This window comes from Seriola aureovittata, chromosome 19 (genome assembly GCF_021018895.1).
Source record: "Seriola aureovittata isolate HTS-2021-v1 ecotype China chromosome 19, ASM2101889v1, whole genome shotgun sequence".
Taxonomy (NCBI): Eukaryota; Metazoa; Chordata; class Actinopteri; order Carangiformes; family Carangidae; genus Seriola; species Seriola aureovittata.
Window position 1 is genome coordinate 19545755 of NC_079382.1, and position 27658 is coordinate 19573412.

At 41.0% G+C, this 27658-nt stretch overlaps 1 long non-coding RNA gene across 2 annotated transcripts in view; it reads left to right on the forward strand.

Moving 5' to 3' along the window:
- The first annotated feature begins 4543 nt into the window (after window positions 1-4543).
- Window positions 4544-27658, forward strand: part of LOC130187176 (uncharacterized) — a 78892-nt gene continuing 55777 nt past the window's right edge. For both annotated transcript variants that reach the window (XR_008830405.1, XR_008830404.1), the window contains exon 1: window positions 4544-5017. This is a non-coding gene — a long non-coding RNA (uncharacterized LOC130187176). The remainder of the gene's footprint in view (window positions 5018-27658) is intronic.

Here is a 27658-nt window from a genome sequence, read left to right on the forward strand (position 1 = left end):
CATAACTGTACAGATACTTTAAACATCAGGGCTCTTAAGAAGAGTTTTCATGAGGGAAACTGAAGCTACAGCTGTGACACTAACAAAGCTTGTTGAAGGTCTTTCTGTAGGTAAATTTGTGCCAGAGATTGTCTCACTAATGTTGTGACGAGCTGTGAAGTCGATACGTCATGAAAGTCACTGAATGGAACATTTGAAAAAAGACGAAGTGAAAAAGTCTAATCAATATAATTTGAGTTGATTAAACTCTTTCACAAAAGAGAGAGGTTGATTTCGCTCTGCGGCAGTCGTTCAAAACTGCCTGAAATATTGACTCAAACGAGAAAAAGAAGAACAAACAACAAGAGGAAAAAAACAGTACCATAGTGTTGATTTTCTCTGTTATGTTCAGACATTGCCATTTCGTTTTCAAAGTAAATGCAGCAATATGACAGGTTCATTTTATCATATGTGTTATATAATCACGTGGCTGTAGAATAGCACACTGAATCAAACTTTATTTATACGACCTTATGACCTCATGCTCGTATCAAAGGTGCCTCGCTGCCCTGCGTGGCCTCACTGGCACAAGAAGGATTAAAACCCCGGACAGTGACAGTCTAAGATTGTGTTCCTGTCTTTACTGTAAGAAGGTGAACTGGAGATGTTTGTCCGGCAGGTGGTGCAATTTATCCTTTTTTATAACTTAAAGGGAGAAATGCTGAAACTGCTGTTTAGTCTGCAGAGGTAAAAACTCCCTCAGAGGACTGTGGGATTTAAAGCTAAAAAAAAATAAAAATTTGATTAATTTAATAGAGCTGAAGCAAAACTGAGAGTGAGGAAATATAAAAAGACTTCAACATGTTTTCTTTTCCGTTATTGACAATGTGCATTACGAAGATGGAAAGAGGCTCCTGAACAAACAAGAGGAGATCCAGGAGGTGAAACAGCTGGATGAGTGAAAACATCTGTACACCAGTGCTGGAGGGTGCAGAGCACAGATGAAGTCATACACACTCTGTGGTGTTTACTGTGCAGTTATCATCTTTAATATGAACATTGTAAGAAATACACACTGTTGACGCTTCCAACAAATCATTACTCAGTATTTGCTGTTTAAACAGTTTGTTGATCTTTGCTCATCATTTCTGCTTCAGAGTCACTTGTTTGTCTTTTTATTTCTCTGTGTATCGGTCGGCTGAGGTGGCTGGTTTTTTTCTTTGTTCTTCATCCTCGTTGCTGTCATTGAAGTATTTGGATATCAATAATTGTACAACCGACAACAACCACACTTTGTGACAAACTCTTCTTTTTGTGTACATTGCATCAAATCACACAATGAATGTTTTAGGAAAGACAAATGAGTGGCAGTGTATTTGTTGCATCCTTTGCATTCAATCGGCTAAATCTTATCGTGCTGCTAATGTGTCCGCACCTTGTTCCCATGTATAATGATACTCATTAACTTTAAACTATTATTTTAATACTCATTTAAATCAGTTCAGTACAATTCAAGTTCCCCTTCAGTTGTAAGTGGTCTCATTTCTGTGATCCAGACAGAGCGGTGTTGTCATAATGATTTAATCAATACGCCCCGAGGCCCTGCAGCCACCGAAATACAACAGAATTACTGCTTCAGTATCAGATACTGAGCTGCTGCCTTACTGTCCGGACACAAATGACACTTTCTCCCTTATAACAGCTTCATGCGGATGAAAAGAATCATTGTTTTCTTCTTTTATTTATTTATTTATTTTTTTTACAGTAATTGTAGAGCTAAAGGTCAAAGAATCTCTCAGTTTTTACCAGTTTGTAAGTTGCCCTTCCCCCAGAAATGTTTGACCATTATTATTTTATTTCATAAAAACATTTTATTAACTGTTATCTCTTCAGTTATATTGTCTTTTAATATATACTGAACACACTGAGGGCTTATTTCTCCTAAATCTCGTTCACATGTGTGTTAAGTGAGCGCTTCTCCTTTGCCAAGATAAGCGGTCCACCTGACAGGTGTGTCGTATCAAGATGCTGATTACACAGTGTGATCGCTGCACAGGTGCCTGGACCCGGTCACATTAAAGGGCCGCTCGAAAATATGCAGTTTCGTCACACAACCCAATAACACAGATGCTGCACTTGTTGAAAGAGCGTGCGCTTGGATTGTTTAGTGTCCAACAGAGAGTCTCCGATGTCGTTTCTGAGAATTTGTTTACAACAATCGTGTGCTCAGAAAAAGTCTTTTATGAAAATCTTTTATTTCAGCTCATGAAAAATGGAGAGCAAAAACAGAAGTGTTGCATTTATATTTTTGTTCAATGTATTTTTCCCAGAATGAAAGTCTAAATGATGATTCAAAGCCCTCTCCATACTTCCAAGAATAAAACTCTGACAATACTCAATCATATACCTTTGTTTTGTTTGTTTGTCTGGTTGTTTTATTTCTGCCTAAAAGTTGCAGTTGTTGTCTATAGCCACTCTCGCGGGGGGCTTCCACTAATTTGGCATGAGTCTCACGCCAGATGCCCGTCTTGATGAAAAACATGTTTTATATGCTTTATATTTCATAGGCTGATTCCTGCAGGAATCAATAATAATAACGCTTTAAGCCATTTGTATCTTTGAGCTTGTTGCTCTGCTTTGCATTAATGTGATTGGGTCACCGGCGACTTCACATCCACAAATAGTAATGCAAACAATAGACTCTCTACTGCTGATACCTTGAAGGTAATCCTTTATGATTCTTGACTGAGCATCCCATTGTTCTTAATGCATGTCAGGAGCAATGAATTTGCCATCCATGAGGTCGCCCCTTCAAATGTCAACAGGCAGAGAGAGAATGTACGAGAGACGGAGAAAGGGAGAGTTTTTGTTGAACATGCAGAAGAAGACACCCGCATGAACGCACATGCATTTGAGGTCAGTTCTCTAATCAGCAGAGAGGGCAGTCCAGTCCTCACAATTTTAAATGTCACAGATTTAATTTATTCAAGATGTGCATATGATGTGAGTCACCAACTTGACACCAGAAAACAAAAAAATGGTTCTTTAACAATTAAAAATAAAGATCTTGTTCTCTCTCCTCCACCTCCAGGCCTGTCAGTTAGAGCTTCTAAACGATGAAGATTTACTGCTATAAAACAGAAATGAGGCACATATGCACATCAGTAACAACAGAAGCACAGAAACGCACACAAATATGTGCAAACACACACACACACACACACACACACACACACACACATTCCTCCAAACCCCTCCTGAAGATTTGCATGTAATTAGAGGTGGTGTAAAGACGCAGTTGCAATCATGCACAGAGCCTGGGCCTGCCAGATAAGCTAATATGCAACCACCTTCCTACCTTCCCACTCACACCACACACCACAGTTTGCGTCGGCAAACTCCTGCTGGGGACTGAGATGGAAAGTGTGTCTGCATGTACGTTAAGTTGTTATTTGGTGTGGCACATGCAGGTTTTTACCTCGTGTTAGATTTCCAAAGCCTCAAACTTTGCTGCCACAGATCATGTTTTTGAGGGTTTTTTTATATGTGATCATTTTAAGAGTTCTGCGGAGGAAGCTTTTCTGTTTTGTGGATCAATGACAACCGATGACACGAAATTTAATATATGACATATATGTCCCTATATCAAGAGTGATATATGTCACCTATAAGGGGATATATTATTATCACATGTAAACATCCTCTTAATATATGAAAATATAAGTTTATGAGCACTGACATGCACTGCTGTTTACCGCAGTCTCTTTTTTTGATATTGTTTCTGGGGTCATGAATGTCTGAAATCGTACGTTAACACTCCGTGCCTTCAAATAAAAATAAAAAGATCAAATACAGTATAAACATGCATATCACTTATACACACACCTGTAAATGTGTGTTTATAACGTTCTTTTTCTGTGTGTGTGTGTGTGTGTGTGTGTGTGAGTGTGTGGGGGGGTGCGCAGCTGCCTGAACAGCAGGTGTTTGAGTTTTTTGTCATCATCTATCAAACACAGCGGGACATAATTTATCTAAACCTGAAAAGCAGGTGAATCACAATCAACAAAGCATTTACATGCAGACAGAGTGAATGACTCTGGCAGGAGGTGGAGGTACACACTTACAAACAGGGAATGTGAAAACAGTTTCCCCAGCCGACCCATTGCTACTGCTCCAAAGCAACTACTGTTACTATAAATAACACCACGTCTGCCTCCACGTGCAAGCAACGGTTGAAAATCAGTTAAAATGTAGATTATATAACACGGTGGTATTATACCAAGGTTACGTGGGGATCCAGTAACAATAAAACTGTGGATGTGGTCACCTGAAACTGGTGAACATTTTGTCTCAGGAGCTGGTGGAGACTAAAACTGAGCTCAAAAGAGAGAAATATTTGGCTTTTTTCCAGGTGGCCAGAAATATTATTAATAAGCCTATTGGCCTTGCCTCTGAAGTGCCAACCCCTCCTAGTTTGCTCTGATTGGTCAGGGGAGACGTCCATCTACAAGCTAGAGTCATTATGAAAAAAAAAAAAAAAAAGCGTTTTCAGAGGAGAGAATACGTCAGTAGGTCTTACGCAAGGTTACGCTCGATCCCCGTGTAGTGAAATCTGATTGGATCTTTACAGGGAAGCGTCCAATTTGTAGAAAGAAAGCTAACAAACAATAGCAGACCTGCTAACAATAACTTCTCAATGAAGTCATGTGATCACATACGCAGGTACAGTAGGTGGCAGCATGCACCAATAACGTTGGTTTGTAGCCCGCCAGAAAACCGAGGAAGAAGAAGAAGAAAACCGAAGAAGAAGAAGAAAAAAACGAAGAAGAAGAAGAAAAAAGAAAAGAAAAAACAAACAAACAAATGAAGAAAGAAATGCTCAGTGTTTGCTTTGACTTCTCATGACAACAATATTCATAACCTGGAATACTTTTATAAGGAACCCTTTTGATTTTTGTGACCTGTGGACTCTTACGGACTAAAGGAATATAAACAACGGAGGAATGGACGGAGAATCGGAGTTCAACACTTCTAAAAGGTAGGCAGTCACCACACGTTGCTGCTTAAGGATGCTGGTAGATATTTATAAATCGAATTTATGTGCTTGTATTTAGCGCGAAATTAACTGAATATGTGAATTCTAGAGACTCTAACCGATCTATGGCGGTACAGTCTGTCTATATTGACAAACGTTTAACCGTTTACTGTGTCCGAACAGAACCTAGCACTGGGCCCGTACACGGGGCAGCGGGTCATGACGTCAGGGAGTTAATAGTTACTAGTTAGGCTGAACTATGAATCCCAGATGGAGGCTGTGCTCTGTGTGAGAGACTAAATAAGAAATATAATCCGTCTCAGGGCACCCCGGTGGAGGTGCATGCTGTTTGGGCGAGGTGGGTTGAGTCCAGTCAGTCAGTCAGAGGCATCAGCAGTTATAGGGCTGGTCTGGCTCTTGCAGTCCAGCCAAAAAGAAAGATATTCTGTCTCTCCTAACTTTCTCCCTGACTTAAATATTGCCAAAATCACAGCTTAGTGTTTGTTTTTAATTTATATGTTTGGTGATTTTGTCTGATGAAGTCACAGTTATAAAATCAGGATTTGACCAAACGCGGTCCAGTTTTGAACAAGTCTTGTTGTAGTATTTCTGCTTTATGAATTTCCTTTACTCTATTTTTTTATGTACAAAAACGGATCAGTCATGCTTTTTTTTTTTTTTTTTTTTTTTTTTGCATAAGATTGTTGGATGGATATGCACCAACTGAGAGAAAGTTATCATCATACTTGTCTAATGTGTAATTTCAGCCATAATTTCATAATTTCCTGCAAATGAATGTTTTGTCTCAAGGACTTTAGGAAGAATAGTTTAATAGCAGACCACAATAACCTAAATGTATCTTAATATGATCAGCAACCTGTTTCATATCATTGATTTATTTATTTATTTTTTGATTTTGCTGGATTTTAAGTACATGGGAGGATCCATATACCTGCATTGATCTCAGTGAATAATTTTAGTGATATATAATCGAATGTTGATTATTGATTCCTGGGACGCTTGATTTCTTATCTATGAAAGACTTTGAATATTGACGCCCACCAGTCATGGCTGCACCATTAAATCATTATAGATTCACTTCAGTTTGATCAATACAGTCTGTGTACTAATCACTGTGATGGTGAATGAGAGCTTGATAGTGATTGCTGGTTATGCAAATCTCCCTCTGGAGCTCACTCTTTAGTTGATTACTGACTCAGACAGACACAGGTACAAATTCTGTGATTTCATTGGACCACAGCTCCTTCATGACAACCACTGTTTAGATTAATTAGATTCAAGACAAATTTGATCATATAAAATAAGCCAATATCTTGTTTTCCAATGTACTAGTTCATATCAGCCTGTTTCCCAGACGTAATTCTCAGCCTCACCACTAGGTGACAGTCTTTAATTTCATTCTTCTCATGCTTCATGCATTTATCATAACAGTTTGTCCTTTTATAATGCTGCCTGTCAGCTGTCTGCAGCGAGACATTCAGCTGTCCAGCACGGTGAACGTAGAGAGACACACTGCCACGTTACTACAGATGCAGATACAGAGTAGTGTAGTCTGCCACGGGCACATGTTATAGAGAAGCCCACACAGGATTCCTCGCTCCTGTATGTTCAGGATGAATCACCGATCAATACGCTGCCATCTGAAGCAGCAGTTCTCATCCTCTTCGGCTGTAACTCCCTGTATAAAACTGATGCCAAATGGTTTCCCACACTGCTGCAGGCAGAAACGTGTGGAGCACTGACCTCTGACACCAAAGCAGCATTTTTTGTTTCTCCCTATCAGTTTATTTTTACTCTGCTTTTTTTGGAGGGGAAGAAAAAAAGCCCAGAAGCTGAAAAGAAATCATTATTTCACAAGAGAAAAGGCTTTATTTATATAAAGAAATATATGCAGTATGATGTTAATACAAGACAGTAATCTTCACAGGACGCTAAGTTTTCTAATTCTTTTCTAGAAAGGAACAGATATATAATTATAATTTCATAGGAATTCAGTTTAATTCAGTACTAATTATATAAAAACCGAAGACCATGTTAAATAAGCGCACTGTCCATTGAGTGGCAGTGTGACTTTCCCATAACAAAGTAACCAGTCAGATCTAATAAATGTCTTTCTGTGTTGCACAGTAAATCACGGCAAACAAAAACATGAGTCTCTGTCATATTTTCCAATCAGTTTTATATGGTCTGAGTTATCAGATCTCCAATGCGTCCTAAACGCATCTTGGATGCATTCCTCCCTCTACTTAGATCTTAGAGCTTGTGATCAGATCACCCAAGATGCATGTGAAGCCCAGGTCTGAACAGGGCCAGTAGACTCTGTGCTTGTTATCCTGTTAGCATGTTAACTTGTTAGCTTGTGGGTACTACTCCTGATTCCTGCAGTCTGCCGCCTGCAGACTTTGGAGAGACTCACTGCTGCAGTTCGGTTTAGTAACATGACCTTTTTAGGTTTTAGTAATTGTGGTCAATCCATTTGAACGGACTGACTTTGCCACGAAATTTACTTGCCACTTACCACAGCAGGTATTTAGATGGGAGGCAAAATCTCATGACAGTTGCAGCGATGCTAGGTGAGCAAATAGTAGTAGGTAATGTTATTCTGTTGGATGCAGTGGAGGATATTACCCCTGGACAGTGACATACAGACCTTGTAGTAAACCCGTAAGCCACAATATTGTAAATAGAATATCAACCTTTCTTTGCATTTAAACTCAAAATCCAAATTCTAACCCTAACCCAAATCATGGTCTTTTCCTAAACCTAACCGAAAGGTTTTTGTACCTGAACCTAACTAAGGCATGACTGTTATTATTGTAACATGGAAATCAACCTTTATGCAAAGTGGGACCTTTTTAAGAAAATGCTGTAATATCCTGCATCTATAATCCTGCGGTTGTACTAGTGCACCTGAGTAGCTTTTCTGTATCACCTGCTGTTTGTACATAATGTGACAGACAGTAGAGAACTTCATTAGGGCCCTGGCAGAGGGAAGCATCGCCTGAGTGAGCAAGCTTTGCTGCAAAGTCACAGCCTCCCCTCTTTCTCCAGCAAAAAGAGAATCACAGAGACATGCGGCAGAATCTGTTGCACCCATTTTGAATATCTATCAGTCTGGCTACGTCTAGCTTAGCGCTTGGCCGTATTTCTCATCGAGTGTTGCTGTTGGCTGCGGGTTTGTGAGTTTTCAGGTTGTAAACAGCAAAGAAAGAGGTGGAGCACGGTGCCTTTGTGGATGTGCCAGGGCCTATCTGTGTAGGGCACAGGCTGCTGGATCAGCTTTTTGCTCAAAGAGACAGAGAGAAGAAGTCTCTTCTAAGGTTATGAGGTTCAGAGAGGTCACATGAGGCGAAGGATACACACTGGAGTTATATATTTTCTTTCCTCTTTTCTGCTTTAATTATGTTAGGTTTTCTCTATTTCTTTCTCTTTTTTTTTGCAATTTCTGTGCTTATCGTCCTTCTGTTCTCCTGCCCCTCCATTTAAATCCCCCGCTTTCATCTTCATTGCTCATCATTTCAATGGCAGAGTTTCTCCTGCCATGAAATCAGAAGCCTCTTGCCTTTTTTTTTTTTTTTTTAATTCAACTTAAGACGGCAGCAAAGTCAGCATCCTTTACATCAGCATGTCAGATACAGCCCCCAGAGCCGGCAGCGTTGCCAGAAAAGAGGAGGGAAAAAAAAAAGAAAAAAGCAGACATTGTAAAGCCCCACTTCAACATAGCTTGTAATCCTTCCAAGAGTTCACCTTGATGTAAATGTGCAGCCAATCAATACACAACATTAAAGCAGCAACAATAGGCTTGGCAAATTGCCCCCTTTAAGGGCACACTTGGGAATTGGGTTCATTTATTTAAGAGCTGCTTTGCTGCCAGTGGTTCTGCTTTACTGTTCATGTAAGGGGGAAAAAAAAGTTTTCTGTCCTTCTCCCTTTTCTCTCTTTCTTTCACAGTTTTTCTGTTTTGCCCCCCCCCCCTCCCCAGAGTCCATCCACCGCCCCCTGTCCCCTCAGCGGTCTCATTTAGACTAATTTGTTCCGGCCTGTATCTTTTCCGCAGGCGAAGGCTGCTGGTGCATGTTTGACTTTGACTCACCTTTCTGATTTGACTCAGTTCCTTTGTTAAGTAGCAGGGGTGTTTATTCAGCCTGCTAAAGGGCAAAAGGACACCGGTCACTCAGACCCATTCTGCTAATGAAGACAAATTAGTCCCACAGCAGCGTCCACACTCTTAAACACACGGATACACTCGTATTCACTGTTTGACACAAATTACAACGTGTGATTTTTGTTTACTATTCTCATTCACTGAGGGGAAAAAAATACAAGTGGTCACTTTTAGAGTGTGAATGTTTGTGTTGTCCTGTTGGCTTTGTTAACTGTAAGATGTCTCATGGACTTTTCCCTCTGATCCTGAAGAAGATTGAGTTGACTGCCTGCTTGTTTTTGTTTGCTCATTTGCTTTAATTGTTGCCTGGTTCTCCTGCCTGTTGCCGACCGCTGCCTGCTCCTTCACTTCACCTCCTTTTAATCCTTCCTTGCTTTTCTCTGCCAAGCCTAAATGAGTCTGTGAGTCCGTCCAGTTGTGAGCTGTGATCGCTGTAGCTGGAGATGTTGTATGAAACCCTGGCTGTCTGAATCTGGTTTTTATTTTTGGTTCACAAGGTAAAAACACTCAGTCATGGCTTTGACTGATTTTTTTCACTCATGATATATCTTGTATTATATAAATATCGATGTTAACAAGGTTAAAAACTTGATTTTCATCAGAGGGGGTCTTTAAAAAAAGGGAGCGAGATTCACTAGTATTTCATTAGAATTTAATAGAGATTTTAATTAAAAAGAGGGGAACTGTTTGCTGTCAAAGTCCACAGAGGGGCAGGAAATATGGGCAGAGAAAATCCCTCCGAGCCTCCAACTGAGGGATTGTCATAATAGCTCCTTCCTCAGGAGTGAAGCTATTTCCTCTCAAAACTATTAAATTCTAATGTCATGTGATATGATGATGTACTGTGATGAAATGATGTGATGCAATTTTTTTATAGGTTTGTGAAAAAATGTGGAATAAATTGAGCTATGATGCTTTTTGTAAATTATATAGACATTACTCAGTCTCGGATTGCTTAATCTCAAGCAACTTTTTTTTGACAAGTTAAAAGACTTCTAACATGTAGTCTACATGACTGTGCTCTGATATAATTTTAATTCCCAGTGATCATTTTGTTTCGCAGGTTATTTTTGGGTGGGAAATAAAAGCAGCCAACATTTCACTTTTGAGGTAGCGTTGTATCATTGTGATAGCCAGATCTATTTTCCCTCTTCTTTATTCATTTGACCTCATTATCAAGGATTTCAGTCTTAAGGGAACATCGCCTCAAGCAAAATAAAAACATGCTTTAATGTATAAAGCCACGCTCGTACAAAAGAAATAGCTTCTTTCTTTTGTCTAACTAGGTAATAGATAATTGCCCAAGGATACGAGATGGCAGCAACACAGAACAAAAAAAAAATTAGGACAGGAGGTCGAAAGAGAAACTACCTCAATTTTTAATTTTTGCGATTGCTACCTAGCCAACGTTAGCATTAAGAGCTGTTTAATTAGCAGTCTAGAGGAAATGTTGCAAGCTAGTATCAAACTTAATTTCTTTACTTGACAAGAGTTGTGTCCAGTGGTGGAAAGAAACAACAATGTTAACTTTTGTGTTTTGCCTTTATTTCTATCGGGTCTTTTCTTGGCTGCCAAATTGTTCTTTCCCTCTGGGCAACACTGCTTCTTCATCCTCTGATGTTGGACTGAGGATAGACTAGATGCTACAGAGACTCACTATTCCCTCTTGAGGTACAAAGTGGTATTACCAGAAGGTACAGGCTAGCTGGTTAGCATGCGAAGTGCAGTAGATACTGTATCTCTGCAACACAATACATAGACGGCTGGTTAATGGCTTAATGGAGGGATACATGCATGGCCCTCAACCTTTTATTTTAAATGGGTTTATCATCATAAACGCATCCATACATTTTATGTTCGACATTATCCAAGTTATCCAAGCTGCACAAGCCTAGTAGTGACCTCGCTCTGTAGTATAAAAACAAATCCAAGAAATGGAGAGTGACCTGTAAAGACAGTGGTCAAATTTCATTATAGGTAAGGAGAGATTACCATAGGAACGGAGCTAGACTTCCTGTCAAGCTAAACATAGCTTGTGTGAAATTACGTGCCGTGGGACCACCTCTGCTTCTGTGTCGCGTGACACATAGATATGCATCACTGAACCCTCTTTGACAACATATGCATAATAACATAGTCACAGATGTGGCCAGATGTGATGTGTGTAACAGTTGCGTTTGCCACATGCAGGAGTGCATACCTCAGTTCTTTTAGTTTAAGCTCAGCGTTACTCGTCTGTAGGAGTTGTAAATCTAGGTTAAAGTGTAGGATACACTCCCTGCCTCAAAATGTGTGTCAATGTCACAACAGTTTAGTTTCGCTAAATATACGCTTTCCTTAACATGCTGTGCCGACGACATGGTCATATTCCTTTAATTATCTTTAATGGCTTTCAGAGGAATGGCTAATGTGATTATATGTTCTTCATGCAGTGATCTTTGACAATAAGCCTTAAAATGAACTGTTTGACACTAATAAAGTATATGAGGTACAAGAGAACTTCAGCCATTGTTGCATGCTCGATATAAGAGGTTATAATGTGTCTTCTGAGCAGCGCTACTTTTCAGGGCCGACTGGAAGCTACAGTGACTTTGTAACAGAAAGTGACGAGATGGGTCAACCGGGCCGGGGCTAGCTGGTTAGCATGCTAACTTCAGTAGAAGAAATAAATGCAATGTTTAGCTCCTTTAAGGTTCAGGACAAAGAATTGAGAGCATGCAGTAATAAAGTGTAGAAATTTAAGAATACTTGTCACTGCATTTAAAACATTTTAATGGCCCAATCATACAGTTCTAGTGTCACCCTGTTTTCATCTGTCTTGCACATTCATGAAGAGCTCTCAGACTGTCAGATATAAGTATGAGGCTGAAGAGGAGGCGAAACAGTCAGGAAACTCGGTGAGATGAGTATGTATGAGGAGGAACTGAGAAGGGATGAGAGTTTTAAAAAATGGATGAATAGAAAATGGAAAAAGTCAAAGGATATTTTTTTAAATCACAAATAACTCTTCAGTTCTAATAACAAAGCTGCAGAGGAAATTTGTGCCAGAACATTTATGCATGTTTAAACAGGAACCTCAAATATATATTTGATACAGGCAAGATTTTCACCCTGAAGTCTGAACGGATGGAAAAACATGCAATATCTTTTCTTTTTCTTTTTTTTTTTTTTTGTAGCTGAGTTTCCAACAACACTTACAGTGTGAAAAATCAGGCTTGAACTGTATCACCCCACTTGAATATTTATGTGAATGAATAAACAGAGAAGCAAAGTATAACAACCAGCTGGAGTTTCAAGTCATCTCAGTCTGAGCTGCTGTACACACACACACACACACACACACACACACACACACTGAGTTGTGTGTTGTTAACTAGCTACAGCAAATGCCTTTATTGTCATGTCCTCTGCCTTTAATGCAAAAACACAGTTGTATGTGTAAATAAAGCAACATGAAAATTAGCTTGACACTCAGTTGGAACACACCTTTAGTCAGTGTGTGTAAGCCTGAGTCATTACTATGACAGTAATGTTAAATAATAGCACATTATACAGTAGGGTTTAAAAACACAGGTCAAATCTGGTCACTTGTAAATGAACAAACATCTCTGCAGTGATCAGAGACAAACCTCAGACATTCTCCCCTCTCCAGTCATTAGCGGTTTCACACATGCTAACCGTGCTGTTTAATGGATGATGTACAGAAATGGATGGCAGTGCACCTTTTTTTAGTCACTGTGTCATCCTCTCTCCTCTCCTCATAAAACATGAATCTCTCGAAAATATACAGTCAGACCTACAGTATGTGCCAGAGACAGTCAGCACAGCGGGGGAGCCACAACACAAGAACAGACAAGCAGGCAGTGTGTGTGATGGAATGAGTCGAGACTCAGACACAAAATATCTTGGAGGGATCCGTCAGTCTGGTCTTGACTTTGCATGAATTTAAGGATTTTAATACAGTAGCTGAGAAATGTTTGTTTAAAGAAGCACTGGGATGAATCATGAATCAAGGCTCAGAGCAAATTTGCTTTTGCAAAGTTCATTACTGATCCTCCTCACCACAAAATAAAAGATATATCTAACTCCTGTATTTAAACCACTAAATAAAAGATTCAATTGCAGCCAGTTAGCTCTGAAATTATAACTAAAACTAACTAAAAGATGACTAATGCAAACATTTAATGGGTGTATACACAAACAAAATCTTTCTGATATCCAGCCAACTATTAGTTATACTGCTCATCTTTGAAGGTTGCAGGGGGGCTGGAGCAAATCCCAGCTGGTGCTGCGCGAGAGGCGGGGTACACCTCGGGCAGGTCGCCAGTCTATCACAGGGCTGACACACAGAGACAAACTACCCATACTAACATTCAACAATCAACCTAACCTACACGTCTTAGGACTGCGGGCACAAACATGCAAACTCCACACAGAAAGGCCCGACAGTAACCGTAACCATTGATATATGCACGATTATTTCATGGTTGTCCATCCTGTATTTATTCACTGCGGCCCTACCTACCAACCCACCTGCTAACAAACCAACATTGCTGCAACCAAATCGTTACCATGGCTTAAAAAAAACCATTTGATCCGTGTGTCTTGTTACTTGTTATAGCCTAAACCCAGAGCAACTGCCCGAACGATAAAGGACGAATCAGTCTCGGGTCCGTGTGCATGTATTGGGGACGACCTTCAGAAGTGGTGATGCAGCAGATTGTGATTTTGTTTTGATGAACTGCCAAAGGAGCCCACCGTCTATCTCATCTCTGCAGCCTGTTGAAAATGAAACATCTCTCTTTCTTCTGCTCTTTTCTCAGCTCTCGCCGCTTCTCTTTGATCTCCTCTGAATAACAGTGTGGGTGGAAGCTTGGCGATGTACTGCATATTCCTATACAGCCATTGGTGGAGTTAATACATTCCTTTAATCCTCCTAAATTCTCCTAAATTGGCTCTCCTTTTTTTTTTTAATGAAGTGCACCATCTGGAAAGCGGTGTTGAGTGAGACCTCTGGGGAAGGTGTTTGTTGCCGCAAGAAACCTCAGACTGACCCTCAACTTGACCTGCAGGAGAGGTCAGAGACGAAAGAGAGGGAGGAGATATGGTCAAGGCCAGAACTGATCACCGTGAAATTGCCTCACACTCGGACATGCCCCAGGAAAAGATCATTTAACTCTTGCATCATCCGTCTCCGGCTCACGTTTCTGCATTTGCTGCTTTTTTCTTATCAGAGTGCTGCAAAAACGATACGTCATGACCGGCCGTTAATTCTTCTCTGGGGTGATTGATATTTTGTGTCTTTGTATATAAATGATATTTGGTCTCAGAGCCCAAGACTGCTCATTACGATTCCTAATTTCTCTCCGCCGTCACCTTGACACACACCATTTATTCATATTCTGTTACAAAGCAGGTTTCCATTACCTTGTTAACACGATCAGTCTCCTGTTGCTCTCCTGCTAAATTAATTCCTTTTTTGAGGTATTGTTCAAGGCAGCTGGAAAAGGGAAGTGTTTCATTTAGAGGTGTTGCCTTAATATCAAACTTTAATTCCACAGCTGCATGTTAAATGTCGGTTGAAATGAGGTTGTACAGTAGGTGTTCACTAAGAGAGCAAATAGAGCAGGTTTTAGTTTGAAACTAAACTTTACTGTGAAACTAACAATACTGTCTCAAGGGAAAGTCCTGGCTTTACATTAAGATTAGTAATGGGTCTTAGACAGTGCTGCTCAGTCTGTGCAAGTAGTGTATTCTTCTGTGGCTCCGGAGAAGCTTTCTCAAGTCTCTGTGGGTTTGGCGGGAACTGTTAGCGGTGGCTAACTGTTAGCTCAGGTACAGTTGCCTCCAGAGCTTCTCTGTACTGTTTTGTTGTTGTTGCATGTTAATTATTCAACAAAAGTTTGATTAGATTAGTTTGCTTTACTTCTCCTGAGCTACAGAAGGTGGACAAGCCACGCTGACATTACCCTCAGCAGACCTTGATAAAATTGAGAGTTTGATGTTCATGTTCGTGTTGATGCTCCCTCCACCCTACTGGGATGATGCTTTCGTTCTTTTTTTTCCAGCATACATAATGCTGCATGTTCTTCCAAAGGGTTCATTTACTTCAGCAACGAACCATAAAGGGATCAACCCAGATATATAACGTGTGCTTCCACCTTAGTCAGAGAAATCATTCTAAGCCCTGGGGAAATATTTAAGAGGAAATGCTGTAGTTAGAGTCTGTGTTTAAGCATGCTTGCATGTCTTTGTATGTGTATTTGGTGTGGGGGTGGTTCCTCTGATGGATGACTAATGACTGTGCGTGTGTGTGTGAAGGTGGTGGTGGGGGTTTGGTTTGCATGTGTGCCTTAGAGAAGCAGAGATGGAGAGAGGTGTCCCTTGTTTGCTCAGACTTATTCACCAGGGGATGGATGTGCTGCTCATGTATGTTAATGCACACTTGAGCAAGTTGAAATTACCTGTTAAATAAGTCGGATCACGTATACAGGCAGGTGAGGAGAAACGGCAGTGGCACGAATCAAGTGTTTTGTCTGAGTATGTTAAGCTGATATTCTAAACTCAAACGTGTGTATCTGGACTAATACCACAGTGTATGACTACCATCCATCCCTCCATATGGCAAACAATACATTCAGATTTGTCACTGTCAAATATTTAATTTCAGCTGCGGTCAAAAGTAAATTGCCCAGCCTCCCACAGTACTTTTATTAGTGATTTACAAATCACAGTGGAGCAGGAAACGGGTACACACATGCCCCAGTGTGCGTTCAGGCCGTGGCATGTGCCATTTCTCATGCCGGCTCTTTCGCACACATCGATTCCTGTGAAAAATGTGACGTGTCAATGCTGTAATTGTATGTGTGTGTGTAGTATGTGCGAATGTGTAGTGTTAAATTAACACATGCATTTGTTCGTGTGTGACTGTTTTGCGAACGGGTCTTTGTTAATACATTTGCCTCTGGTGTGTGCACATAAAACCATTTTACTGTGCTGTGATTTAGTGCAACAGTTATCAGGGACTATGCATAGCTGAGTGGCTGGAGTGTACGCCATGGAAATGTCAAATATGTACATCTGTAGCTGGTTTGTTAATGTAGAGCAGAGAGAAGTGCTTGTCCTTGAGTTGCACTTCAACTTGTCCTTCAAACTCGCCCAGGATCCTGATCATCTTAGCTGCACGCATGGTTACCAGCTGTCTTGGCAACATTTGTAAGCTGTTGGTTGTGATATTTGGCAGGCAGCTGGTCACGCACACAAGATTTACAGACTGAAAAAGAAGAATTTGAAGAAGCATGTGTAGTCTTAACAGTATGACAGTACGTAAATATCCTTAAAGACATGTAAGTTTTCAAATGGTCATTTATCATCACCTTTGTCGGGTGAATAGTTGTATCAAATAAATCTTTTAATATACTCACACTGGGTTGTTCATGAAACCAGTTTGAGAAGACTTTTGCTTTTTGACATGGAGCCATCATCCTGCTGGAAGTAGCCATTGGAAGATGGAGAATTGTGGCCATGAAGGGATGAACGTGGTCAGCAACAAAACTCAGGCTGTGGCATTCAAACCATGATTGATTGGTATTAAGGGCCCAAAGTGTGAAACTACACCGCTACATCATGAAACCAGCCTGGACTGGTGACACAAGGCAGGTAGGGTCCATGGATTCTGTCACACTTCATTCTTGAATTCATTCACTGTGGCACTGACTCAGATCCTGAACGCAAGGAGGTCATAGCTCAGGCCGATGCCAATCATTGCCATGAGCAGCAACTCTTCTCACCAGGCGGAGGTCTATGAAGAGGTTTCCATCTGCCACACACGCATCCCAAATGACCAGTCTCTTCCTGCAGCGCCGAGTCCCCATTCCTGCTAACCCTGCTAACCCTGCTAACCCTGCTAACCCTGCTAACCCAGCTAACACTGCTAACCCTAACCCGGAGAGCCTGCAGACCATTCCTGACTCAGTGTTTCCCGGTCTTCCTCATTTCCCACCATATGAGCCGGAGACATAGGCTATGTATCATCTCCCTGCTTCCTGGCCGATGGGAGATCTCCCATCTGTTCATTGGTCAAGCTGTTCACATCTGTGCTGATAAAGACGTTTTGACCGTGCTGCCCTCAGGAGGGAGGCGGCGAGGGGTCTGCTGAATCTGTGCCAGGGAGGCAGACGTGTAGCGGACTACTCCATGGAGTTCTGGATAGTAGCATCTGAAAGTCAGTGCCAACATACCTTGGATGACGCCTCTTATCATTGGTTAGCTGATCATGTTAAAGATTAACTGGCTGCGTGGGAATTGCTTGCAGAACGTGATGAGTTAATTTAAATTGACTGCACTGAGCGGAGAGAGAGAACCCATGTAGCTGAGGAGAGGGGACGTAGGTAACCTCTGTGTACTGTGGCCACTCTGGCTACTTCCTCTGGACCTGTCCAATAAAACACAGGGGCTCACCGATAGCTGACCTGCTAAAACTCTTACACCCTCCCATCCCCTGCAACATGCCCAGGTCATATGTCCTGACCAGGGGCATGTGGTGGTGGTGGTGCTCCTTGACCCCCTGGTCGGACGCTGACCTCATGGACGATAGACTGGTGGTCCAAACCTGTCGAAGAGAGGTTTAAAGTCGGCTACGTCACCTTCTCTGTCCAACTCCAAGTCCTCTGAATTCCCCAACCAGTCCAATGTTCCCCCAGAATATCTTAACTTTAAGGAGGTGTTTAACAAAGCCCAAACCACCTCTCTGCTGCCTCACTGCCCCTAGCATTGCACCATTGACCTCCCTCTCGGCACCAAAGGGACAAAGGGTCCTTGTACTCCCTGTCCAGCCCTGAAGCCAAGGCCATGGAGAAGTAAACTGGTGAATCCCTGATCCTTCCTCCTTCCCGGCTGGGACCAGATTCTTCAAAAACAGGGAGCTAAAATATGCTAAAATACTCCATAGACCTGAGGGTAACAGCATTTGGATGATTATTCTCTCACTACGAGCGACCTTTTTTCACATTACATGTACTCATTTCATCCATGGTTAATATAATAATACTGAGTACCTCAGTTTTAACAATACAATAAAAGGCAAAATGTTTTTTATCTCAATGTATTCCCAGCTGTGTTTTGACTGGAATAAGAAAAAATATCCAAATTCTTTTATTTATTTATTTATTTATTAAATCATGTTTCATTTTGGTGGTAGCTTTAGATGGCTATAAAAAACACAGCCATTATTTTAAGTGACTCACACCATTAATACAGTGTATTGTTAAGTGATGGAGTGCCTTTTACTTTGAATTCCCGGGCCTGTGCTCTGTGAGTAATGATGGACTGTTGTCTGCCGTTTCCCCTCTCGGGGGAAGTATCTTGGATCAACCTCTCACTGAACTCCATTAGCCGCAAAAGCCTCTCTGCTTAGTGTCAGCTCGGTTATATATGGTGCAGATTTGTTTTATGTTTATACTTAATCGATGAGTGTAGTTTTTATGTGACATCTCCTTTTTATCAGACACAAGCTCGGCCTCTCCGGGAAACTCCGGGATTGTTTGGCTGATTGCTGTCAATGGAGTTTTGACATTTACGCAGAAATGCCATTTCCATTTTATGTGTTTAGATCTTGTCGGTATAGTATACACTTTAACAGAGACGCCCTGTAGTACCCCTCTAAACCACCTGTAGGTATAACATAGTATATTATCAGATTATTGTAATAGTAATAATACAGCAACCACCTTTATTCTGATTATTATCACATCACATTATTGCTAATAAACCAAATAACAACCTATTGTTAAGATTATAACATCATCTTTGCTGTATGTGTGTGAGAAAGGGAGAATTTTCATGAGACTGACAGATATCTGTGAAAACATTGTGGTTTTGTATTTGCAAAACTGTCCCAGAGCCTAGAAAAGCTTTTGAGAAGTGTGTAACGGGATCCCAGTGCAACCTTCATCTGTAGGAAAGTATGTTCTTCTTCTGGTCTGATTTCTGCTCCTATGGTGTCAATGATAATCATAGTGTAACATAAATAATGGCAATGAAAACCTTAAAATAATTTTGCATGTAGTTGCATTGCTGCTAGGTATACAGTAATATCATATAGAACAACACACATCCTCCTAATATGTTTATCTGGATTCTTTTTAGTATAATAAATTTCAATCAGTTTTTTTCCACTGCTTTCCTTCCAACATGGAGCTTAATGAAGTTTCCAGTGTGGGCTACTTATGTTATTTGATATGTCTGTATAAACATTATTTAATCAGGTAATCTCAATGAGATCAAGATCTCTTTTACCAGAGAGACAGAAAAAAACAAAGATACCCAGACAAAACAAAAGTTCGTACAGCATCAGGGACAAACGCAGACATCACTAAGTGGGATGAGACAATTAAGTTTAAAATTCTTCTGTGTTTCAATCCATTTGTGGTGCAAAGTGATGGAAGGCAGTTCAGTATTTCCCCCCAGCGGGTAACTAGAGTCAAAAGGCCCTGAGATCTGGTCTGCTGAGCAGTGGTTTTAAGTTGGAGAAGTGAAGTGGTGTACTGAGGCAGCATGTCAAGTGCAGACATGATGGCTGACTGTACTGTTATTTTCCTGTCTTAGAGACACAAGCGTGTTTTATTCTGACATAAGGAACCAGTTTTTTATCTTTTATCTTTGGTTCCCAGTCGCTCCACATGCTGTTTGTAAGTGAGGCTGCTGTCAAGCGAAACTCCTGGCTGTTTGTAAGACTGGACAGTTTCAATGTCAGTACCATGAAGTGTTTGGATGAGGGATCTCGATAAGTCTAATTTGAAGACGAGTCAAATGCAACACATGGTGAATATCAGTGTTTCATCAGTGTATTTGTGTGGCGTGGGGACGATACAGTGGATGTGTCCCCTTTTTTATAAAAAGAAAAGTAAGCCACTGGCCCTGAAAACATCTCTGCAATTTAAAATTGTATCTAACAATGATGGATTACTCTCCACATTGCCCCCTGTAATGCACAAAAATACTTACAAAAAAAGTATTACACAAGTGTCTCAGTAAAATCGGCAGAATATTCCTCAGCGCCAGAGTGTTCAGATCCACAAACGTCTGTTCTACCCACCGCCAGCGAAGAAGAAGAAGAAACTGTTCTAGCTGCACCGTTAATACTGCCACACTCTCCAAACAAATCCACCTGTGCTTCCCTGCATCCAAAAGCCAATTTCAGGAGACATCTTTCTTAATTTATGTCACTGAAGCAGCACCAGGGTCCCTCTGCAAACTGTGTCGCATTTACATATTCCCCCCCCCCCCCCCCCCCGGAGGATTCCAGTGGATGTGACACCGAGAAGCCACAATTATTGTCCGCTTACGATGTTACTGAAAAAACATTCTGGTTCTGGGAAAGTCGTATATCTAATGTTGTAACCGGGCGGTTGGGAATTGGGAGGAAAAATGCAGAAAAGGGATGGAACAGGCGGCCGGAGCGAGGCTTCATTTTAAATAATATGTGGATTCTTTTTATCGTTCTGTTCCAGTAGCCTCATTCCTTCCTTCCTTCCCCTTTCCTCTCCTCCTCCTCCTCCTCTTCTTCCACATCCATGCTTTATGTACACGATCAATTATTCAACATGCAGTTTTCACAAACCACTCTGCCACTTGGATGCTTTGTTGTAGCTTCAAATAAACACAGCTACTGCAGGCTGCGGACAGCACCAGCACTATAGCTTTTCTGAGACCCTATAGTACATACAGTCTCTGTTTAGAACTACTCTCGTCCTCTGATGCTGTTAGAAAAATGTGGCAACATCTCCTGTAAACATCTGGGAAGCCTGTGAAATAGATTTTTTTTAAAATGTGATTATTGTGAAAGACATGAAACGTGTAAATGTGTTGAGCTTGTGTTAACTACAAACCTTATTTCAGCCATCTAACAAAAAAAGACTGCGGCTCTCTATTAATTTGTATGTTAGGATGTGTCATAAGGATGTGCCAGCTGCCCTGCTGTCACTGTAATACTGTCTTATTTACGTTAGAAAATTCGCTTCTTTAAATGACTTTGGCTTTATCTACCTCACAGAAAGGTCAGAGGTCAGCCACCATGCAACACATGTGGAGATACAGGGCTGCAGGACACTTCAGCACGCCTCGCTGTCCGGACAGCCTCTGCGAGCTCCGCTGGAACGTGTATTTATCAGACTGCTCGGCCGGAGCTATCGGTCGTACAAAGAGCAGAGGTAAACAGCGCTCATGCCAACGATTCAGATGGAATAAGCGAGCAACACCAAACAGCATAATCACATCTTACCTGTTTACATCAGGCTGCTATTCTGCACTGTGCGCCGTTTCGAATGGGAAGAGGTAAAAATAGCTGCAGGGAGATGAAAGAGGGTGAGAGTGTGGGTAAAAATGGAACAGAGGAGACGTGCCTCAAATTCCTGAAATAGAGTGAGTGAAAATAATAATGATCACAGCCTCCTGCCGTGACAGCTATGAATTTCAAGAGCAAGAACAGCACTTTGTCACTCACTTCAAACACTTGTACTCCTGTGTGTGTGTGTGTGTGTGTGTGTGTGTGTGTGTGTGTGTGTGTGTGTGTGTGCTCATGCAGACTATTTCTGCTCTGTGGGACTTTGTGAGTTCACTACTTGCTCTCTATTGTCTCATGAGACTGATTGCAACATAATGAATACTAATGATATACAGACTAAAATTGTATGACAACCCGTGCATCTGAAATGAGTTCCTGTTATGTTACAGTGCACCAGCAATAACACGTTCCTCCTGAACCACAGATACTGCAGAGTAAACAACAAGCTAATTCCAGGGACTCTGGCCGCAGGCAGCAGTTTTCTCCCATTACCACATTGTTTCCATAGCTGTCAGTATAAACCGTGCTTTCCTTGTAGCTGATCAGCCAGAGCGGACGGCTCTTGGCCTCACTCGGCTCATCAGTACAGAAATATCCTCGCATCCTGTCTGTGGTGGTTCTAAAAGTCTTCAGAACCAGCTGCTGCTAGTCGTCCTCATCAATGCTTTTTTAAACATCTGTCATAATTGTCACTGACATCAGCAACTGATGACAACACTTGACTGTAGCCCAAGGGATAGATACAGGTTAAATAGAAAAGCTCTGCATGTAGTTATTGTGTTGTTTTACAAAATGATTCACTTCCAAAACTCCATGCTCTTTCCTCCTTGTTTAGCCTTTTCAGCGCTGACTGCTCTGTATTGAAATAGTGCAAGCTGCTGTTTTTTTTTAGTGTTTTACAGATATTAGTTGAGACTCGGGGGACACCCGGCTTGGAACCAGGACAACCAGACAAACCGAGACCTGTGTTTAGTTTGAATCAAGTAAAAGTAAAAATATATTATCACCTAAATGTATTCAAAGTAACAACGATGCCAAATATGTCCACAGCGTGTTGTACTATAATATGTTTAATTATAAAATTGTTGTTACTAATGTGTTAATGTCAAAGTATCGTAGTTTCTACAGCAATCATATATTTTATTTGTAAAATCTTCACCTTCATGGCGACTTTATCTCCAGAGCAAAGTGTATGTTTAAAGTTGGATGACTGGAAATAGTCAAATAAAATACGACTGCCTAAAAGTTGCAGCACAGTATTAGAATAAAAGTACTCTTACTTAACATCCTTGGTGCCCTGAATGTCGCTGTTAGTTTGACAACAGCACAGAATTAAAAAAAGAATCCATCATCTGCTGACTAGTTAAGCCAACAGCCACTTGTGGTACTAATTTGTCTGTAGACAAAAACATCCTCTTTTGGGATGTTGATATAAATGCAGCTTAAACCTCCCCTCATCAAAGTGACACCCCCTGGTCACATACTGTCTAATCTATTTATACATTTCTTCAATGTGAAATATATGGCAGATTTAATAAGACTTCACGTCAGCTTGGAGTGGCCCCCGAGACTGTATTCTATTCCACCTCCTACCCAGGCTTTTCATTTCCCTGCAACAGTATCTGCAGTATCCATACACTCTCTCTCTCTCTCTCTCTCTCTCTCTCTCTCTCTCTCTCTCTCTCTCTCTCTCTTTCTCTCTCTCTCCCTCTCTCTGCAGAGGGTTTCCCAGCATTGGCATTCCCTCGCTCTCTTATCTCTCCTCTGCTGCTGATACAGCGTGACCAGAATTATGCTTTTAACCCAGTCCAAGATGGCTGCCTCCAGCTGCCAGCTCACCCTCTCTCTCTCTCTCTCTCTCTCTTTCTTTTTTCTGTCTCTCTCACTCACTCTGCTATGTCTGTACAGGCGTGAAAGGGAGAAAAGCAAGCGAGACTTTTAAAAAATACATGACCCTGGAGAAAGAACGACACTCCAGTCAGCGTTTCTACAACCATCAAACCCTGCGCAAGGAGATTTACTGTCATCCACCGGGTGACAGCTGAAACTGCCAATTAATGCCTCCACTCCATCTGTCACTTTGGATAAGTAAAGTGCTGATGGTTTTCAAGGCAAACTCCATTGGTTTCAGATAGGAACCGACTCAAGAATGCAGCGCTTTTTAATATTATGCCCAAAGGAAACGGCACTGGATTTCCTGCCACAGTGTACTCCTCAGCAGTGTGTCCCTGTTTGTGCAAACAAAAAATTAGATTATAGAATTGGCAGCTACTAAGTACAGATGGGACATTGTTTTATCATTCGGAGGTCAAAGGAAGTCCTGCTAAACCTTGCTAAAAATCAATAATTTACTCCATTTCCAGTACATATAAATGTCCTTTTTCATAATTTAGCATTAACCTGACTGGAGTAACCCAGATTCTTGGAATCTTTATTCCAACACTGAAGCATTTTCAACAGAATAGCTCAGTAGGAGGTGATATTTTTGGCTGAAAGGGAAACAGCCGTGTTCATTTTCTGTGCGTTTTCTATGGTATGAAAGATGAGCAGTTGTGTATTACAGTGTCTGGTTCATAAATAGAAAGTCAAAGGTACACACCTGTGGACATGGAAACCTGAGAAATTAAGTATAAGCCTGAAGTCTTGATATTGTGTTGCCTGCACAGCTAACAGAAGTTAAAGATAACATGGTGCATGAACCTGACAAAACATCAAGTAGTTTAAATCGGTTCACTTTCATATTCATGGCTGATTTTTGATTAATTTGGTATTTAATTTGTTTCACAAAAATGATGGCTAAAGCATATTGAGTGGTTCTTATGTCTTCACAATCGCACCCACACCCACAAATCACACAACCTGTATCTACAGATTTTTAGCCACCCTAACCTAATAATTTTATCATTATTATTACATATTATTGTTGTTTTATGTATTCATAAGAAAACTTCCTGCCATGTTTCATGTTTCTGTAAAAGAAAATTGTAGAAAATTGAATAGAGGAGGGAACAGTTACAGCAATTTTGTCCTGGAGACCTGTGAAGTACAGTAATACTGCTTGTCCTGTGATGCTGTTCACATACTGTAGAGGTTTCAGATATTTCAGTACACAGGCTCAGTTTTGTTTTGAAAAGAGTCAGTATCAGTGAAAGCTGAGACCGTCGTCAGTTGTCAGATACTCAGCTGTCTTTGTCTGCACTCACTACCAGACAGATGCTCAGAATCTTTCCAGCAGCTATTTGGACTTTGGCTTCTCTTCTTTCCTGTTCTCACTCTCGCCTCTGCTCACGTTACCCTTTGACGTAACTGCACATGCACACACGGCGTGCACTCATACAGCAACTAAGAATGGACGCTGCACGAAAACATGCACGCACGCACGCACGGACGCAGATGGCATGTGTGAGTGTGTGTTTGCACACTGTCTGAATATTTGAACGATTATTCGTGGGTTGCCATGGTGACGCATCGTCCTCAGTGCTCTCCAACAGAGTCTGGATGTTGGGAGTCTTAGTGTGACACTTTAATGAAGGAAATTCTCTTCACAAAATGAAAACGGAGCAAAAGTGAATGATACACATCGTGTTAACAATTAAAATGATAATGCTTTTGATATGCCATCACCTGTGGTTAAAAGTTCAATGTTAGTGTTTTATTGATGAGACCTTATTGACTTTGCGCTGCATTAAAGTCCAAAAAACGCCACCTAAAATAGACCTTATTAATCCTGATTTTCAGGCGATAATCTGTCATCGTGGAGGAATCAGAGTGTGAAGCAATTTTCTCGAACCTGCTGTTTGTCAGAGTGGAGATCAAAGGAGCTGCTGGAGATTGAATTTAAGCAGGTTGTTTAAGGCATTAAAGAGAAGCAGCTTTCTGTAAATCAGAGCTTAATGTTCCCAGTCTGCACGCTGACACCTCGCGTCACCGTGGATCTCGGTGAAATGCTGTGCGTTTGTAAACAGCGAGTTGAGCTAAGGCTGGGGTAAGAACACCTGTACAAAGTATCTACAAGTTTAACAGCATCAGAAAAAAAAAACTGTACAGGAGAGGAAGTCTGCAGCAGTGAAGGGGGACGGTCAGATATTCACTCAGTTGGCAGTTTATTTGATACACTTGGCTAAAACTAAGGCGTTCTAATACAACATTGTTATGACCACTGTTTGGTCATTTTTGGAGGATGTAGCACTTACATAAAACTGGTGCTCAATACCAGTGCATCTTCTCATAGCCTGTTATCTCTCATATAGCATGATGATAACATAACTTTTTGATATTGTTATGGAGCAGTTTGAAATCACAAAAGGTTCATAGTGTGGCTGAGATATTGCTTGAAGAGAACAGCAGTATCTTTAATAATATTTATTTCCAAGTCAAATCATCCTAATGGCTTTTGTTCATTTATTTATCTGTGCTTTTTATAACGGCAGGGTGACTTCTCTGATGTATTGCCCAGCGCTGAGTGGGCAGATCGGATCCATTACCCATCTACTAATGCAGGACTTTCTCTTTTTATGTAGCCATTTATCTCAGCCATCCTCTCCTACTGTATAACTCAACGGGATCGTTACTGTAAAAGAGCAGCCAGTTTAGACGAGGAAGAATACACGCAGCAGATCATTTGAAACAAAGAAACAGCGGGATGGACGGACTATGAGGAAATACTGAGGTCAGAGTAACCCGCCCAAACCTGCCCCACCCTGAAAAAAGTCTCTAAAGAACGTTTGTCATTTGGATTTTCTTGACAGTTAGATGTACAGATGTATGTTTTCTACTAGTTTTATTTAACTTAAACAGTTTTGCTTATTTGCTTTTGCCCAGAGTTAGATGAGAAGATTGCTCCCACTAAGGCTACAGCTAGCTAGTTAGCTTAGCTTAGCAAAAAGACTGGAAACGAGGAGAAACAGCTAGCCTGATTCTGTCGGAGGGTGAAACAATAACGTGTTGTTTTCACTTTCGTTTTTGTACGGATTGAGTAAACAAGATATAAGCTTTAGAATTGCTGGTGGTCTTATTTTATCACCTTTTACAAAGCCATGCTAGCTCATGTTTCCAGTTTTTATGGTGACCTAAGGTAACCTGGCTGTAGCTTTATTTTTACTCCTGACAAGCTCACGCAGAAATAATTGATTAATAGTAGGCTATAGACTGCAAGTGGACCTTGTGTCATCATTACGCTCCTCCATCGTTATATGATGCTGTGTCTGGTCAGCTACTAAATTTCACTTGTTTGGACACATCCGTGTTTTTAAACCGCTTTTCCCGTTCTCCGTTCACGCTCATGTCTCTCTAGTATGAGAGAGAGAAGAGAGAGAGACTAGTCATGATGCCAAACTCACCTAAATTGACAGAAAAAATACTACGGATGTGACCTCAGTGTACTCATAGGTCTAGGGAAGAATGAAGGGAGATGGGTCTATACAAAGAGGCTTTGGACAGCTGATGGCTGCTGTGGTGCAAGAGACAGAAGTTAGATCACGCTGCCTGATGTGTCAGGCTCTGGGTGACTTTGATTGGCAGCTGCCTGTGTGCACAGCACCCTCTAAACTGCAAAAGTTGGCGTGTATAAATTCTCCCGTCATTACACGCACTGATCGGGAATGCTCTCAATCAGAAATACATCACACACAAATCAGTACAGTCTGTTTTTCTTTTCTTATTTCGCATCTGGAAGAGAGCGGTCACAGCTGGTTGCATCTGTTCCCCAGAAGCAGATACGTGCCGAGGTGAAAAGGGCGACATGCTGCACTGATTACCTATTAGAAATTCCTCCGTGCATTCAACGTATCTACACCATCTTTCTTCCCTTTCAGTCATGTAGGGAACATTCATTCCACATTCACAAAGGAGCAGTGAGTCACTGCCAAATATTTCATTAACAAATTAACCAGCACAGTTTGATGCTCTTTTTAATCCATGTTGGATATTACCAATAATATTTCTCTCTGTGTTCCAGTTATTATTGTGACTATGAATATATACCCAGTGAGACAGGGACTCTTGAATATACTTTTTATTATCATCACAGTTGAAACAAGAGACCTCATGCAATGGGATTTCTTACAAAAGCTTTTTATCCATCACGTCTGCTTTTAAACTGTGTTTAAAAGAATCT